This window comes from Medicago sativa, chromosome 1 (genome assembly GCF_051527215.1).
Source record: "Medicago sativa cultivar Bolivia chromosome 1, Bolivia_mono, whole genome shotgun sequence".
Taxonomy (NCBI): domain Eukaryota; kingdom Viridiplantae; phylum Streptophyta; class Magnoliopsida; order Fabales; family Fabaceae; genus Medicago; species Medicago sativa.
This window is the reverse complement of record NC_140749.1, coordinates 38,960,314-38,978,560: the sequence shown is the minus strand read 5'-3', so window position 1 is coordinate 38,978,560 and position 18,247 is coordinate 38,960,314. Positions and strand designations below refer to the sequence as shown.

At 34.6% G+C, this 18,247-nt stretch overlaps 1 long non-coding RNA gene across 1 annotated transcript; it reads right to left on the bottom strand.

Moving 5' to 3' along the window:
- Positions 1 to 11,484: 11,484 nt before the first annotated feature.
- On the bottom strand, positions 11,485 to 15,320 carry LOC146954865 (uncharacterized). Its single transcript, XR_015015338.1, has 2 exons — positions 13,503 to 15,320; positions 11,485 to 11,697 (listed from the first exon to the last, which is right to left on the bottom strand). It is a non-coding gene; the product is annotated as an uncharacterized LOC146954865 (long non-coding RNA).
- Positions 15,321 to 18,247: the final 2,927 nt, after the last annotated feature.

Below are 18,247 nucleotides of genomic sequence, written 5' to 3'. Positions count from 1 at the left end.
TTATTAAACCAATAGTCGCATTTATTTATATGCTTGCTATATATGTAAATATGCTACTAGATTGTCTACCTTACATACACAGCTAAAAATTTGGATGTCATGGTAACTAATATGATTTTATTTCATATAACAAATTTTAGGCATATAAACCTTTTCGAAAGAGTACAATGAACCGTGCTAATTCTACATAAAATATAAATTAATATATCATAACCGAGCAGAACATATTCAAATATAAATATTTGTTTAGTCTAAAAATTAATGTCAGTAAAACTTACTCAGGATCTTCCATAGACATGTCAATGTGCTTACTCTTTTGCCATCAATTTCCTTCTCTATTAACACATATTTTTCAACATGTCCATTGGAGTTCATCAACACTAAGTTTAGAAGGAACCAATGAGCCATTTGCCACAATAAAAACAAATTGAATTGTTAGTTTTATAGCATGGCAAAAATGACAAATTATATACAAACTTAAAAGGAAAACTTATTTTCTTAATTAAAGAGTATGGATCCCTTATTTCACTTCATACTTCCTGAATAAGAGAAATTCAGCAATAGTTCTCATAGAAAGGTCGCAATGCGAAAAACAAAAGATTCAGAAGACAAAAAGTATCATCACAAAAGAAAAATGAACACATTGAATCTAATATTAGTTTGCAACCAAAATGTCACATACCAAATCTTATTAAAAAAAAAAAAAAAACTCACCAACTAATTTTTCCTTCTTGTCGGAATATAATATATTTCAATGAGAGAAAATCAAAATGATAGATAGGTATTTTACTTTCCTCAACTTTGGTAAAATTTGTCCTGTCAATTAAGTTGAGTTTAAATATATAATGAGTAGTTTGATACTTGGAGACATTGTGAATAACCAACACATTTTTAATTTCATAAGAGGATCCTTCTTCTACCAATGATAGCTAATTTTAGGCAACAGCTTCTTTTTGACAGTGGCTTGAATATTTCCAAGCATTGGAAAAACAACAAACATATCATCGACGTGCTATAATTTGACAAAACGTTATATAAAAACATATCTAAAACAAATAATGATGTTGAAGGAACCTTCTCATTTGCACATGGGTTAACTATTTCAATGACCAAAGTTTAACATTTCTCGTTTGAACAATGCATTGGAAACTGACAAAATTAATATGAAATCAAAAGACGTGCAACGCAAATATCCAAACATGAAGAAACAAAGAGCCATAATTAATGAGATATATACATTATATTTCACCGACACTTATGATTGAAGGTGTGTCTCAGTGTCCGACATGTGTTCTGTCTGACATGGAAACTTGTGATTACAATGAATTGGTGTCGACGTATCGGTGTCGTGTCCGGTGTCCATGTATGTGCCCGTGGTTATGGTCATTTAATTAGTAATGATGGACATTCAAAAAAAAAATAGAACTGATGGCCAAATTTCCAAAAAATAAAGAAAATGAAGAGCAAGACTTATGGAGAATACGCTTATTGTCATGGAGAACTACTTGATAGTCATATTTAAAAGGCCTTAATAACTTAATTGCAAATCACATTTCAATAGTAATCCAATATTTGGCAACTCATTAGTACAAAGAAGTATATGATTTTCTTTCTTTATTTTGAAGCTCTCAAATGTACTTACCAATGGCAAAGTTGCTGCAATAAGATTAACGGGATCAAGTCCAAGGCTCACAAACTCAGTTTAGATTATTACATTTATTAAGCGAAGGTCTTGCAACACCATTAAAATATTGAAGCCTTAAACCTATATATGAAATATTAAACAGTGTAAATAAGATGTCAAAATAATCCAAATCATCTTGTACCAACACTTGCTGTGATAATTTGATTAGCTAATATGTAAAAAAGAATCGAACTATTCATATATGAAAACCTTAGTAACTCCCATTTGCCTCCAAGGAATATATGTGGGCCAATACTTCTTCAAAATGTTCTCAGCCATTTCACAAATGACTTTTTTGTCGTTTCTTTTCAATCTTGCAGTCTTTTGAGTCAGACTATATCACAACAGACGTGTCTGTTAAGAGAGTAAACACTAACGTTGTCATATTGTTGTTAAAAGAATTAAAAATCATTGTCAAAATGTCTTCATCAATCAGGGATATAAAATGATAAAGATATGAATAAAGGGGCTGAGAAATATAAAGATCTTGTAGGAAATAGAGGACTTACTCTAGAAAGTTATGATTGTACAAATCTTCATCTGGTTCGGATTCGTCACTATCACTCACAATCTCACGATTTTCGCAGTGGTTTTCAATGAGGTGGAAAAATTAGACATTCAACGGAGGGGAAGGAAGATCTAGCAAAGGCAATGACAACCCCGGTCTTCTCTTATCCTCGCGTCAACATGATGAATGGATGGCGGTCTTCATAAGAAAGTGGCCGAAAGTGAATACGATAAGGGTTTAGAAACTTAGATGAATGAAATTGTTGTCTTTATGGGTGAAAGAGGTTATGCATTGTGCAATAGAAATTAGAAATGAGTTAGGTTGACAGATACATGTAGGTGGGAGAAATGACAATCAATGTTTGTGATTTTCCAATGCAATGTCCCTTGTTATCCATGCTTGTTATAGACTAACGTGCACAATTATTAAATTAGTATTGGAAAATGTATTGAGTGGGACTCAATAATTATTGCTTGCAAGCTTCCAATGTTATGGTGTCTCCATGCTTATATAGAGCACCGTGAATTTTAAATGAGGCATATTGAGCATTTAATGCCTTTTAAAAGATTATCAAAGATGACATTGGTTTGAGGGGTTTACTTTTATAAAAACAGCACTGAGAAACTGGACAAGAAACTGCCAAGAACTGCCTGGAACGAGCCAACAACATGTTTTGGTGCTGTCAGCTCGCCATGGCGAGTTGGAGGCGAGTAGACCTTGTGTTCTGCGGTCTAATTCGCCATGGCGAGTCCTAGCTCGCCCCGACGAGTTGTGACAGTCCAGAACTTGTAAAAATGGCATTTTTAGCTCAAAAACCTCAAAACCAAGTGACCCAAAGTATATTTCAACTCTATTGATCATAGCATACTTGAAAAATATTCATATAACAAGTATTTACATGTTTAGCAAGCATGGCATGAAAAGGGCAACTAATCACAATACATAGAACTCTAGAATTCATGTTTTCCTTACAAAGTTAAACACATAATCCCAAAGGTGGAAAACTATCTATAGAACACACCTAGCATGTTTTTGAAGTTGGCTTCAAGATCCAAGCTCGAGCAACCAAACCCTAGCTTCTTGATTTTATGACATGAGGAAGGAAGTGGAAATCAAGCTTAAACCCAAGTTTATTATTGCTTCTTTGATCATGAAGAAACCATAACATGCACAAGTTCATGCTCCAACCTCCAGCTTTACCAAAGACCAAACTCTAGCCTTGAATCTCTTCTTGTGAGTGAAAGAATTGGAAAACAAGCTTAATCCAAGTTGCCAATCTCTTATAGGATCATGTAGGAACCAAATCTTGATCATAAATCATTAAAGGAAGGAGGTTTGGTGAATTGGTGAGAGAGGGAGAGAGAGAGAGGGCGATGAGTAGAGAGAAGGAGGAGAGAACTTCCTTTCTCAAAACCTAGAGAGAGAAAGAGTTTGAGATAATGAAATATTTTGGGCCAATTTATCTTAAATACCCCTTTGTGGCCAAGTTACCCAAATACCCTTCATCTTAAACGTGTTTATACCGACACTGATACATACTCGTGCTTGACTGATGTCGTCGGATAAACATTCTCCGGCATACTTACTTTCCATGAACATTTGTCCTCTGACACGTTTGACTAGTAAAATTCCATTACTGACGAGTGGGATATTACAGAATATGTGTATCAAACATGGGGTTAGCACTTGAGTGACATTGTGGTGTCAATGTCATTTGATATTGACCAACCACAATGTGACATGTGACTTTCTTCTCTCTCTTTTACAAGGATTTATTTTTTTGTTATATATTTTAACATAAATGATGACACGTGACACATTATGACTGGTCAATGACACGTGACATTGGAAGCCCAATGGCACCCAAGTAATATCCATCAAACATGTCTATGAAAAGGTAACCACCAAAACTACAGATACATTATGATTTATTTTTTTGTTATATTTTAACAGAAACGAGGGAACGTGACACATTATAATTGGTCAATGTCGCATGACATTGGAAGCCCAATGTCACTTAAGTAATATCCATCAAACATGTGTATTAAAAGGTAACCACCAAAAGTACATATACATTTCCTACAACTAGAATAATAATTGTGTGATATGAGAAAATATAGAAACAAGTCTTAGAACTACATACAGTTGTGGTGTTGGCTCAACAATAAGAAGTTAAGTTTTTAACTTCAAGATACAAAGTTAATAAAAAGTTTCAATTGGCATTCTTTTAGTTAATAAAAAGATTCAATTGCCATTTTTTTAAAATGAAAGTCACTAAACAACTTTCAACTAAGAGTAATAATAAAATAAAATAGAACAATATATATAAATTGCAATTTTAACAATAGTCGTGTACAGATCATAGCTTATGAAGGATAAATATAAGATTGCAAATAAAATAAGAATAATCAATTTAAAATTTACACGAGTTTCAATGGGTAAAACCAAAGAATAATATACACTAATAGCTTATTGATTCAGTAAATGTTGCAAAATGTGTGGAAATTAAGTTAAAAGATTAAACACAAATTTTCATGTTGAGTAGAATTAGTGTTGTATGAATTGAAAAAAGTGGAAGTCCCACATCGGATGGAACACATACATTAGATAATAGGGGTGTACCACTAATTGGGGTACATAATCATGTGAACGAAATAAGCTCTAGAGAAAAAATATATATTGATATATATTTTATTATTTGGAAATGATAAATTAAATAATTAATTTTTTTGACACATTTAAATAATTAATTTAATCATTATTAGAAAGTTCTTTCTTAGTCCCCAAGTTTTTATTTTGGAACGCAATCTAGAATATTTTGGAACACAATCTGAAATATTTTGGTAGACAGTCTAATATATTTTAGTGCTTGAAATATATTTTTGTACTCAATATAATATATTTTGATACTCAATTGAGATATTTTTGTACTAGATCTAATATGTGAATTACTTAATGCCAAAGAAAAAATGTATTACTTGTTCCCAAAGTTTTTCACTTATTAGTTGTGAATTTTCTCTATAAATAGAGAGCTCCCATAGTGAATTCTACACACAAAAGAGTTCTATTGAGTTGTCGATATCTCTTTCTCTCTTCTCCCCCAGCTTGTGTTAACGAGATATTCCTCTCCTCATCTCCTTTTTTTGTCCCTTCAATTATTTACGTCTCTTCAGAATAAATAATATTTTAAGATCAGTCTTTTCTGAACTATGTCTTCATAAGAGTAGATATAAATTCCATCAAAAAATAACTAAGAGACAAGATATATATATCATATTTACATATATAGCAAGCATATATATAAATGCGACTATTGGCTTAATAAACAGAATCTAACATAGATTTTGACTTGAACGCGTTATTTTCCTAATTTCATACTATACGACAAGACGTAAAAGTAAAACCCTATTTTTGATAATAAAGATTATTGTTTACTTGTTCACCAAAAAAAAAAAGATTACTGTTTACTATTAGCATCAAGTAGTAATAGTAAAATGTCCTAATTGTAGTAAATAAACCAATTTTTAAAATGAGCACGCATGGAATTTTTGAAAACCAATTGAGGTTCATTTATTTTACTGTCTATATATACATACAACTTGTTGAGTATTTATCATTTGAATGCAAAATGACTTCACCAATTTTCCTGATTTTTTCCTTGTATTTTCACAAGAATGTACGAATCTCGGTGAGCATCTCTAGGGATTATGTTTTATTGAATAACGATAGGAAGCACTACTTTTCAAAAATAGGGTTTTACTTACAATTGGTTTATTTACATGCATGCCCATTTTGAAAATTGGTTTATTTACTACAATTAGGACATTTTACTATTACTACTTGTTGCTAATAGAAAATAGTAATCTTTATTATCAAAAATAGGGTTTTACTTTTACGTCTTGTCGTATAGTATGGAATTAGGAAAATAATGCGTTCAAGTTAAAATCTATGTTAGATTCTTTTTATTAACCCAATAGTCGCATTTATTTATATGCTTGCTATATATGTAAATATGCTACTAGATCGTCTACCTTACATACACAGCTAAAAATTTGGATGTCATGGTAACTAATATGATTTTATTTCATATTACACCTTTTAGGCATATAAACCTTTTCCAAAGAGTACAATGAACCGTGCTACTTCTACATAAAATATAAATTAATATATTATAACCGAGCAGAACATATTCAAATATAAATATTTGTTTAGTCTAAAAATTAATGTCAGTAACACTTACTCAGGATCTTCCATAGACATGTCAATGTGCTTACTTTTTAGCCATCAATTTCCTTCTCCATTAACACATATTTTTCAACATATCCAATGACATTTGAATCCAATAACACTGGAGTTCATCAACACTAAGTTTAGAAGGAACCAATGAGCCATTTTCCACAATAAAAACAAACTGTTAGTTTTATAGCATGGCAAAAATGACAAATTATATACAAACTTAAAAGGAAAACTTATTTTCTTAATTAAAGAGTATGGATCCCTTATTTCACTTCATACTTCCTGAATAAGAGAAATTCAGCAATAGTTCTCATAGAAAGGTCGCAATGCGAAAAACAAAAGATTCTGAAGACATAAAGTATCATCACAAAAGAAAAATGAAGACATTGAATCTAATATTAGTTTGCAACCAAAATGTCACATACCAAATCTTATTAAAAAAAAAAAAAAACTCACCAACTAATTTTTCCTTCTTGTCGGAATATAATATATTTCAATGAGAGAAAATCAAAATGATAGATAGGTATATTACTTTCCTCAACTTTGGTAAACTTTGTCCTGTCAATTAAATTGAGTTTAAATATATAATGAGTAGTTTGATACTTGGAGACATTGTGAATAACCAACACATTTTTAATTTCATAAGAGGATCCTTCTTCTACCAATGATTGCTAATTTTAGGCAACAACTTCTTTTTGACAGTGGCTTGAATATTTCCAAGCATTGGAAAAACAACAAACATATCATCGACGTGCTATAATTTGACAAAACGTTATATAAAAACATATCTAAAACAAATAATGATGTTGAAGGAACCTTCTCATTTGCGCATGGGTTAACTATTTCAATGACCAAAGTTTAACATTTCTCATTTGAACAATGCATTGGAAACTGACAAAATTAATATGAAATCAAAAGACGTGCAACGCAAATATCCAAACATGAAGAAACAAAGAGCCATAATTAATGAGATATATACATTATATTTCACCGACACTTATGATGGAAGGTGTGTCTCAATGTCCGACATGTGTTCTGTCTGACATGGAAACTTGTGATTACAATGAATTGGTGTCGACGTATCGGTGTCGTGTCCGATGTCCATGTATGTGCCCGTGGTTATGGTCATTTAATTAGTAATGATGGACATTCAAAAAAAAATAGAACTGATGGTCAAATTTCCAAAAAATAAAGAAAATGAAGAGCAAGACTTATGGAGAATACGCTTATTGTCATGGAGAACTACTTGATAGTCATATTTAAAAGGCCTTAATAACTTAATTGCAAATCACATTTCAATAGTAATCCAATATTTGGCAACTCATTAGTACAAAGAAGTATATGATTTTCTTTCTTTATTTTGAAGCTCTCAAATGTACTTACCAATGGCAAAGTTGCTGCAATAAGATTAACGGGATCAAGTCCAAGGCTCACAAACTCAGTTTGGATTATTACATTTATTAAGCGAAGGTCTTGCAACGCCATTAAAATATTGAAGCCTTAAACCTATATATGAAATATTAAACAGTGTAAATAAGATGTCAAAATAATCCAAATCATCTTGTACCAACACTTGCTGTGATAATTTGATTAGCTAATATGTAAAAAAGAATCGAACTATTCATATATGAAAACCTTAGTAACTCCCATTTGCCTCCAAGGAATATGTGGGCCAATACTTCTTCAAAATGTTCTCAGCCATTTCACAAATGACTTTTTTGTCGTTTCTTTTAATCTTGCAGTCTTTTGAGTCAGACTATATCACAACAGACGTGTCTGTTAAGAGAGTAAACACTAACGTTGTCATACTGTTGTTAAAAGAATTAAAAATCATTGTCAAAATGTCTTCATCAATCAGGGATATAAAATGATAAAGATATGAATAAAGGGGCTGAGAAATATAAAGATCTTGTAGGAAATAGAGGACTTACTCTAGAAAGTTATGATTGTACAAATCTTCATCTGGTTCGGATTCGTCACTATCACTCACAATCTCACGATTTTCGCAGTGGTTTTCAATGAGGTGGAAAAATTAGACATTCAACGGAGGGGAAGGAAGATCTAGCAAAGGCAATGACAACCCCGGTCTTCTCTTATCCTCGCGTCAACATGATGAATGTATGGCGGTCTTCATAAGAAAGTGGCCGAAAGTGAATACGATAAGGGTTTAGAAACTTAGATGAATGAAATTGTTGTCTTTATGGGTGAAAGAGGTTATGCATTGTGCAATAGAAATTAGAAATGAGTTAGGTTGACAGATACATGTAGGTGGGAGAAATGACAATTAATGTTTGTGATTTTCCAATGCAATGTCCCTTGTTATCCATGCTTGTTATAGACTAACGTGCACAATTATTAAATTAGTATTGGAAAATGTATTGAGTGGGACTCAATAATTATTGCTTGCAAGCTTCCAATGTTATGGTGTCTCCATGCTTATATAGAGCACCGTGAATTTTAAATGAGGCATATTGAGCATTTAATGCCTTTTAAAAGATTATCAAAGAGGACATTGGTTTGAGGGGTTTACTTTTATAAAAACAGCACTGAGAAACCGGACACGAAACTGCCAAGAACTGCCTGGAACGAGCCAACAACACGTTTTGGTGCTGTCAGCTCGCCATGGCGAGTTGGAGGCGAGTAGACCATGTGTTATGTGGTCTAATTCGCCATGGTGAGTCCTAGCTCGCCCCGACGAGTTGTGCAGTCCAGAACTTGTAAAAATGGCATTTTTAGCTCAAAAACCTCAAAACCAAGTGACCCAAAGTATATTTCAACTCTATTGATCATAGGATACTTGAAAAATATTCATATATCAAGTATTTACTTGTTTAGCAAGCATGGCATGAAAAGGGCAACTAATCACAATACATAGAACTCTAGAATTCATGTTTTCCTTACAAAGTTAAACACATAATCCCAAAGGTGGAAAACTATCTATAGAACACACCTAGCATGCTTTTGAAGTTGGCTTCAAGATCCAAGCTCAAGCAACCAAACCCTAGCTTCTTGATCTTATGACATGAGGAAGGAAGTGGAAATCAAGCTTAAACCCAAGTTTATTATTGCTTCTTTGATCATGAAGAAACCATAACATGCACAAGTTCATGCTCCAACCTCCAGCTTTACCAAAGACCAAACTCTAGCCTTGAATCTCTTCTTGTGAGTGAAAGAATTGGAAAACAAGCTGAATCCAAGTTGCCAATCTCTTATAGGATCATGTAGGAACCAAATCTTGATCATAAATCATTAAAGGAAGGAGGTTTGGTGAATTGGTGAGAAAGGGAGAGAGAGAGGGCGATGAGTAGAGAGAAGGAGGAGAGAACTTCCTTTCTCAAAACCTAGAGAGAGAAAGAGTTTGAGATAATGAAATATTTTGGGCCAATTTCTCTTAAATACCCCTTTGTGGCCAAGTTACCCAAATACCCTTCATCTTAAACGTGTTTATACCGACACTGATACATACTCGTGCTTGACTGATGTCGTCGGATAAACATTCTCCGGCATACTTACTTTCCATGAACATTTGTCCTCTGACACGTTTGACTTGTAATATTCCAATACTGACGAGTGGGATATTACAGAATATTTGTATCAAACATGGGGTTAGCACTTGAGTGACATTGTGGTGTCAATGTCATTTGATATTGACCAACCACAATGTGACATGTGACTTTCTTCTCTCTCTTTTACAAGGATTTATTTTTTTGTTATATATTTTAACATAAATGATGACACGTGACACATTATGACTGGTCAATGACACGTGACATTGGAAGCCCAATGTCACCCAAGTAATATCCATCAAACATGTCTATGAAAAGGTAACCACCAAAACTACAGATACATTATGATTTATTTTTTTGTTATATTTTAACAGAAACGAGGAAACGTGACACATTATAATTGGTCAATGTCGCATGACATTGGAAGCCCAATGTCACTTAAGTAACATCAATCAAACATGTCTATTAAAAGGTAACCACCAAAAGTACATATACATTTCCTACAACTAGAATAATAATTGTGTGATATGAGAAAATATAGAAACAAGTCTTAGAACTACATACAGTTGTGGTGTTGGCTCAACAATAAGAAGTTAAGTTTTTAACTTCAAGATACAAAGTTAATAAAAAGTTTCAATTGGCATTCTTTTAGTTAATAAAAAGATTCAATTGCCATTTTTTTAAAATGAAAGTCACTAAACAACTTTCAACTAAGAGTAATAATAAAATAAAATAGAACAATATATATAAATTGCAATTTTAACAATAGTCGTGTACAGATCATAGCTTATGAAGGATAAATATAAGATTGGAAATAAAATAAGAATAATCAATTTAAAATTTACACGAGTTTCAATGGGTAAAACCAAAGAATAATATACACTAATAGCTTATTGATTCAGTAAATGTTGCAAAATGTGTGGAAATTAAGTTAAAAGATTAAACACAAATTTTCATGTTGAGTAGAATTAGTGTTGTATGAATTGAAAAAAGTGGAAGTCCCACATCGGATGGAACACATACATTAGATAATAGGGGTGTACCACTAATTGGGGTACATAATCATGTGAACGAAATAAGCACTAGAGAAAAAATATATATTGATATATATTTTATTATTTGGAAATGATAAATTAAATAATTAATTTTTTTGACACATTTAAATAATTAATTTAATCATTATTAGAAAGTTCTTTCTTAGTCCCCAAGTTTTTATTTTGGAACGCAATCTAGAATATTTTGGAACACAATCTGAAATATTTTGGTAGACAGTCTAATATATTTTAGTGCTTGAAATATATTTTTGTACTCAATATAATATATTTTGATACTCAATTGTGATATTTTTGTACTAGATCTAATATGTGAATTACTTAATGCCAAAGAAATAATTTATTACTTGTTCCCAAAGTTTTTCACTTATTAGTTGTGAATTTTCTCTATAAATAGAGAGCTCCCATAGTGCATTCTACACACCAAAGAGTTCTATTGAGTTGTCGATTGTAACTCCCATACTAGACGTATCTAGAATGTCTAGCACGTGCGTTAAGTTTAGTATTGGATACATTAAAATTTTACAACAAAACAACTACGAATGAATATATATATACAACCAAATGCGATCGTACATAATAATACAACTCAACTTTTCTAAAGATATTATGAATGCATCCTTGATTATCCATCTCATCCTGCAGCGGGTACGAACGAACACTTGTCGTAACATCCATTCAGCTACTAGCTTGCTAATCCAACCTGTTTATCTGAAACAAATAAGGATTGGGATGAGACATAATGTCTCAGTGAGTTCCCCTAAATCCTAGGCTATAAGCAACCTCAGGGGAAACCTACGGTCACCACGTGTCTAAAATACAACCTGACGGTTGATTATACGTGTGTGGGGACTTGCATACTTAGACGGTCGTAAATACTAGGGCCGTCACAGTCTTATCTCACTGTTATAGGCTTCACTTCCTATACGTGTCATGGCGGTCGAGGGGAAACTAAAACCGCATTGCTAAGAATACGCTCTACGCATTAAGGCCCAAGTCTAACATAATCATGACACGATTCTAACCCGGACGATTAGGGGAAACCTAATATCGTCAACGGTATATCTTTCTTTATACTTGCTCTATGCATAACTATGTTGTATCTAACAACATATTTCACCCTGCTATCATGCTAGTTTGACGATCTACGTCTATGTTCTACTATTCTTGACGATCTACGCCAAGGTTCTACTAATTCTTGACAACCTATGTCAAGGCTCTATGACATAACATAAATATATCTAACAAATATGCATAGTCAAGTTCATTCATAACGTTAGCGTTTAACAAACAAATATTATCTGAGTTCATTTTACGGAAAGCCCCGAGTGGAGTAACCCCGAGCGCAATCCCTATCTATCCGATGGAAACCTATCTAAGGTATAACCAACGGCACTCCTGCAGTGACGTGCGGGATCCTTACGGCTAACCCCGTTTCACCTAATGGAAACCTCTTGAACCAACCTAGTGTGGACACAAGAGACACGACCACTACATCTTGCTAAAGCTTCTAGGTGAAGAGATATCTAATCGCCTCACATCTTCATTAAAATCTTGGTCTAAATATATGCATGAGTATTAAATCTATACTAGCTATCTCTTTTACCTCGGATGTCTATGCGATCCGACTAGAGGTAAACTATGTGCCTGCTTAACTTACTACGTGAAGAGATATCTAATCAATTCACGTCTTGCCATACTCGTATGGCACTCTAGTTTCTATTTGAAGAGATTACTCTATGCCACTTCGCAACTAGTCAAGCATACTACTCATGCCTAACATTCTATTCTCTACTAACTATTCTAGTTCTTGACAAGCTATGTCAAGGCTCTACTTTCATCCCATGCCTAGTTCTTTGCTACCCGAATAATTCGGCTAAAACTCTCTTGAGCCATCCTTGTAATACATGCTAAGATTGCCATGATTAATGGTGCAAGGATCAATTGACGATGTGTGCAAATTTTCAATACTTTCTGAAGACCGAAAATGCCATAAACCCAAGTTACGAGCCGTTTATAAATTTCATGATTTGATAAAGCCAAACTTGTACCAGTAGAAAGATAAGTAAAAACAATACAAGAATACACCGAAACGATCGCTACGGACCCCCACGCGACTGCCCCCAAGCACCCGAGCGCAGAACAACGCGAACGTTGTCCTGTCTGGGGCGCCTGGCGCCAGAGGGAGGGCGCCTAGCGCTGGCTCCCTGACTTGTGGGCGCCTAGCGCCCTTGTACAGGCGCAGCGCTGCGAATTTTTGCGTTTTCGGTGCTTTCGGCTACGGGTTTTCGCCATTTTCGACCCAAAACTCAACCAATTGGACCCTGTAATGCACCAATACATCCAACAACATATATAGCTTCATTTAAACATATCTCATGGCAATTTTTAGCATGTAAACAACAAGAATTACCTTGGGGTTACTTAAATTTCATAAAAGCAAAACTAACATAAAACATGATTTTTCTACAAGATTACACAAACCCAAAGGTGGGTATTCTATCTATGGAACTCACCTAGGTTGTTTCTTGTGTTTGCCTCAAGCTTCAAGCTTCTCAAAGTTCAAATCCTAACTTGAATCCAAGCTTCTACTCATTCCCTTTGTTGTTCCTTGCCCACAAGCTTCTTTGATTCATGCTTGCCTATCCCTTGATGATCTTGGAAGAGTTTGAGGGGCTAGAGAGGAGGAAAGGGGGCGGCCTCTAGAGAGAAGGAAGAGAGAATTCTTCACCCAAAAACCTAGAGAGAGAAGGAAGTTGGAAAAATGAGATATTTTTGGGCCAACAACATATAAATATCTCTCCCGTGTGCAAATACCATTATACCCTTGCCTCAAGCGTGTTAAATCCGACACTGATACTTAAGTCCACTCTTGACTAATATTACTCATTAATATCTTTCGTCGCACTTGACGTTCTGTAACACTTAATCTCTGATATCTAACTCATACCTGACTTATGTCATTAATAGACATTTCCATGATCATTTGTCCTCTGACACATTCATCAGACAAACTTTTGATTAGCTGACAAGCGGGATGTTACACTCTACCCCCCTAAAAAAAATTTCGTCCTCGAAATTTAGAAATCATCTACAATCATTGCAACTAAAATCTGTCTCCTTTGGTTCCTGCTATACTGCATCTGATTAAAATCACTTCAAGGAGTTTGAAATATACTTTCCTTATCAACACGTAACTCTGCCTCTTCTCAGTCCGCATAAACGAACATGATTTTTCTATCTTAACGTCTTCCTCAATCACAGAACTATCTAAGAACATAGTGATTAAAACTAACTTTTGATATATGAGGATTGCTTGTCTCGGATATATTCCTTCTCTGCTTAGCATGAACTCTGCATCTAAGTAACTTTTCTCTATCTGAAACACTCAGGATTTGCCTTTAAACTGGAGTTCTACTGATATCCAGGTTTGCTCTGCAGTGCTTACTTGTATCTAACACATCTTTTCATGCATACATCTTATCACGCATACATAATCTTCATAGTCTCCCTGAACTATAATTCATGGGTAGCTCGTTTAACTTGGCATGAAGAAGTGAGCTCAACTACACTGATTCATCTGACAATCTATTAACCTGTCTGGTGATTCACATGCTCTTGAAACTTTCTACTAAGTCCATTTGCACTTGCATTGGACACTCAAAGCACAAATCTGTGCATCTCGTACGACATGAGTATCACATGGGTATTGTCATTCATAAAATTCTATCTTCTAGTATTGGCATACTTTCTAGCGCTATTGCTTGTTATTTAATAACGATACTCATTCTAGCTTTTGTTTCTAAGAGTTTCTAAACGTTGGTACATAGGTACTTGGAATGAATAGATGCATGACTAGAAAATATCATTTTAAAACTGAGTCTATACTAGTACTGCAGAACCACAGGACGAGTCTCTATATCTGAAAAAAAGGTTTTATGACTCTCCTTCACACTTGTCTCTAACAAGCTGGTTCTGAAGTATGTACGTCTTAAGTGAGCTTACCCGCTTACGACGTATCTCATCAGTTTTAACAATGTGAAATTTCATGTTTTTAAAATAAACATCGTTCCCAAGTTCCTCAATACCAATCTTATCCTTAAAAGTTATAAAATCATGGCTTGACACCATTCTAGAAGGTATCGTTATCATTTAACAAGCATGGTATAAGAGGGTATGTACTTCGTCAGGCATAACTCATCAATCGTACTCCATTAACATAGCATATACTCTTTCTGACTAACCAACAGCTCTTCTACGAATTAGACATCACCAAAAGGCAACTCGGTTAATTCATCTGTGTTAACTTTAGTCTTTCTCATCTTACCTGAGTGAAGATGCTTTCTTTAAACTTTTACTTTAATCATTACTGGCTGCATAAGCATCTATACTTACTTAACATGACGAGAACTCCTTGCTTTCCACATAATACTTCTCACTGAAATGGTATCTCTATTTCGAACATTTTTTTTTCCACAAGGATTCTTACTACAAAATTCCATGTTCCATGGCTACTGTTCGCAACTTAATTAATTAATTAACTTCCGTTGCGCTACTCTGATTCCCATCGGTTGCCATCAACCATTACTCATCCGTCGAGACGAATAACCTTTATTTTTCTTCTATTATTACATTAATGTCTGCTTGAACTCTGCTCAATACTTCTATGTTGCATGCTACTCTGCAACCTCGCTCTACTCTTTGTTGGTAAGATTGAACCTCAAGGAAACTTACCTCTGGACATATCAATGTCATACGTACTCTTATTCCTGAGCAACTTAACTCAAGGAGCACATCTTTGCTATTACATAACTACTATTCCATGAAACGTGCTTACAACATCCCATGGTAGACTCATCTTGCACTCAGACATACTTCCTTATGCATCTAACATTGTAGCTTCGTATCTCGCATACTATGTTTTGCTCAATCCTTCCTATGCTTGCTCGTTAATTTTTTTTTCTAATAAAATTCCATAAATTAGCACACGGGTCATTGACGTTGATGATTTACAACTATATATAAAACATATACTGAGTCTAGGTCCCAGTCGTTACTATAAAATCCCAGGACGAGTTGATAACACGTATGTGTCATCAAATCTTAGTCCTAGTGAGTTTAGCCCAAACTACACAAGTCGTAACAAACCGGTACCTACAAAATTTCATTTTGAATTTTAAAAAAAAATATCAACTTCAATCACCTATATGCGTATGTCTTTCTAAAATCATGTAAACTTTACAACTTAGCATCCTAACGAGCCTTCGCAAGTTCATCAAGCAAAACATAGATTCGAGGGGTACTCTTAACTCTGCGAAATCCAAAATCCTCGTGATTTCATATGACTACACCACTTTAACTCCTTACTTTATGCCTTCACATCTGTAACTTCCATTCTAGATATTGGTGCCTCTAAACTCTTGGTCTAAACTCATTCTTATTTCTTGACACATTAACTTCCAAAGTCACGTTAAACCGGATCGATTTTCGTTGATGGTTGCCCATGCCTTTTTCCCTTTTGAAACTTTAGGGGGTGATATGCATTCGTCACTCGATATAAAAAAAAACAATTTCTCATTGCATAAAAGATGGTGAAGACAACTCTCCAATAGTCACTGCATTCCCTAGAGACGAACTGAAAAATTTAGCTCTGGGTTCGCTATTGATGAGTTTCTTCAGCTCAATTTTTTTTTTTTCAAAACATAGTTTGCATAAATTTTTATTTCTCAAGTAATTTAATGCACATCAGTCATTCCCAACATCTAAAATATCCTACTACATATGCATGGCAAGCATCAACCTAATTCGATACAATTCTCGGCACTTTGGAAACTAATGCTTCATTCCTGTTAACATAAAACTTTCACTGAATCCTTTTTCTACTACGAGTAGCTTACTTCTCTGCGTTACCGCTTAACGTAGATTCCCGAACACTAGAACCTCGTTCACTTTGAACATTCAGGTCCATAATCTCAATAACATAACGCTAATCCTGAGAGTCTATTAATCCCGTCAACCTACGTCAACTGCTCTCTATCTTGGAGCCTTGCGCTTACTTTCTGGAATACAATTCCGTTCTAACTACGACCCTTACTGAAGCTTCAGGTCCTGCTAAGATATTTCTGTATTCTCCACTTACGGGTATACGAAGTATCATCAACAACTTACCCAACGCTGTCTAAGCGCCCCTTCTTAACATTGCCTTACATTCCCGAAGGATTCATACTTATACTTGCTTAATTCACCGGCCACCTACTGGCACGATCAAATTTTTACTAATACTCATTCCGAGTTCTTACTTTCCGGTGCATCTAAATCACATACTTCGTTCCTCCAGGGTCCTATTCAGCTCTCAGGCATCCATTCTAATCGTCGAATGCTAAATTGAGTTGATCAGGCTCAACTAACAACAACAACTAGAACATTCACCCGGAACCCAATGGTCCCACTACCTTTGTTGTAACTTAATGACCCTAGGCACGGTCTGAATCGACCAGCTCTGATACCAAATGTAACACCCATACTAGACGTATCTAGAATGTCTAGCACGTGCGTTAAGTTTAGTATTGGATACATTAAAATTTTACAACAAAACAACTACGAATGAATATATATATACAACCAAATGCGTTCGTACATAATAATACAACTCAACTTTTCTAAAGATATTATGAATGCATCCTTGATTATCCATCTCATCCTGCAGCGGGTACGAACGAACACTTGTCGTAACATCCATTCAGCTACTAGCTTGCTAATCCAACCTGTTTATCTGAAACAAATAAGGATTGGGATGAGACATAATGTCTCAGTGAGTTCCCCTAAATCCTAGGCTATAAGCAACCTCAGGGGAAACCTACGGTCACCACGTGTCTAAAATACAACCTGACGGTTGATTATACGTGTGTGGGGACTTGCATACTTAGACGGTCGTAAATACTAGGGCCGTCACAGTCTTATCTCACTGTTATAGGCTTCACTTCCTATACGTGTCATGGCGGTCGAGGGGAAACTAAAACCGCATTGCTAAGAATACGCTCTACGCATTAAGGCCCAAGTCTAACATAATCATGACACGATTCTAACCCGGACGATTAGGGGAAACCTAATATCGTCAACGGTATATCTTTCTCTATACTTGCTCTATGCATAACTATGTTGTATCTAACAACATATTTCACCCTGCTATCATGCTAGTTTGACGATCTACGTCTATGTTCTACTATTCTTGACGATCTACGCCAAGGTTCTACTAATTCTT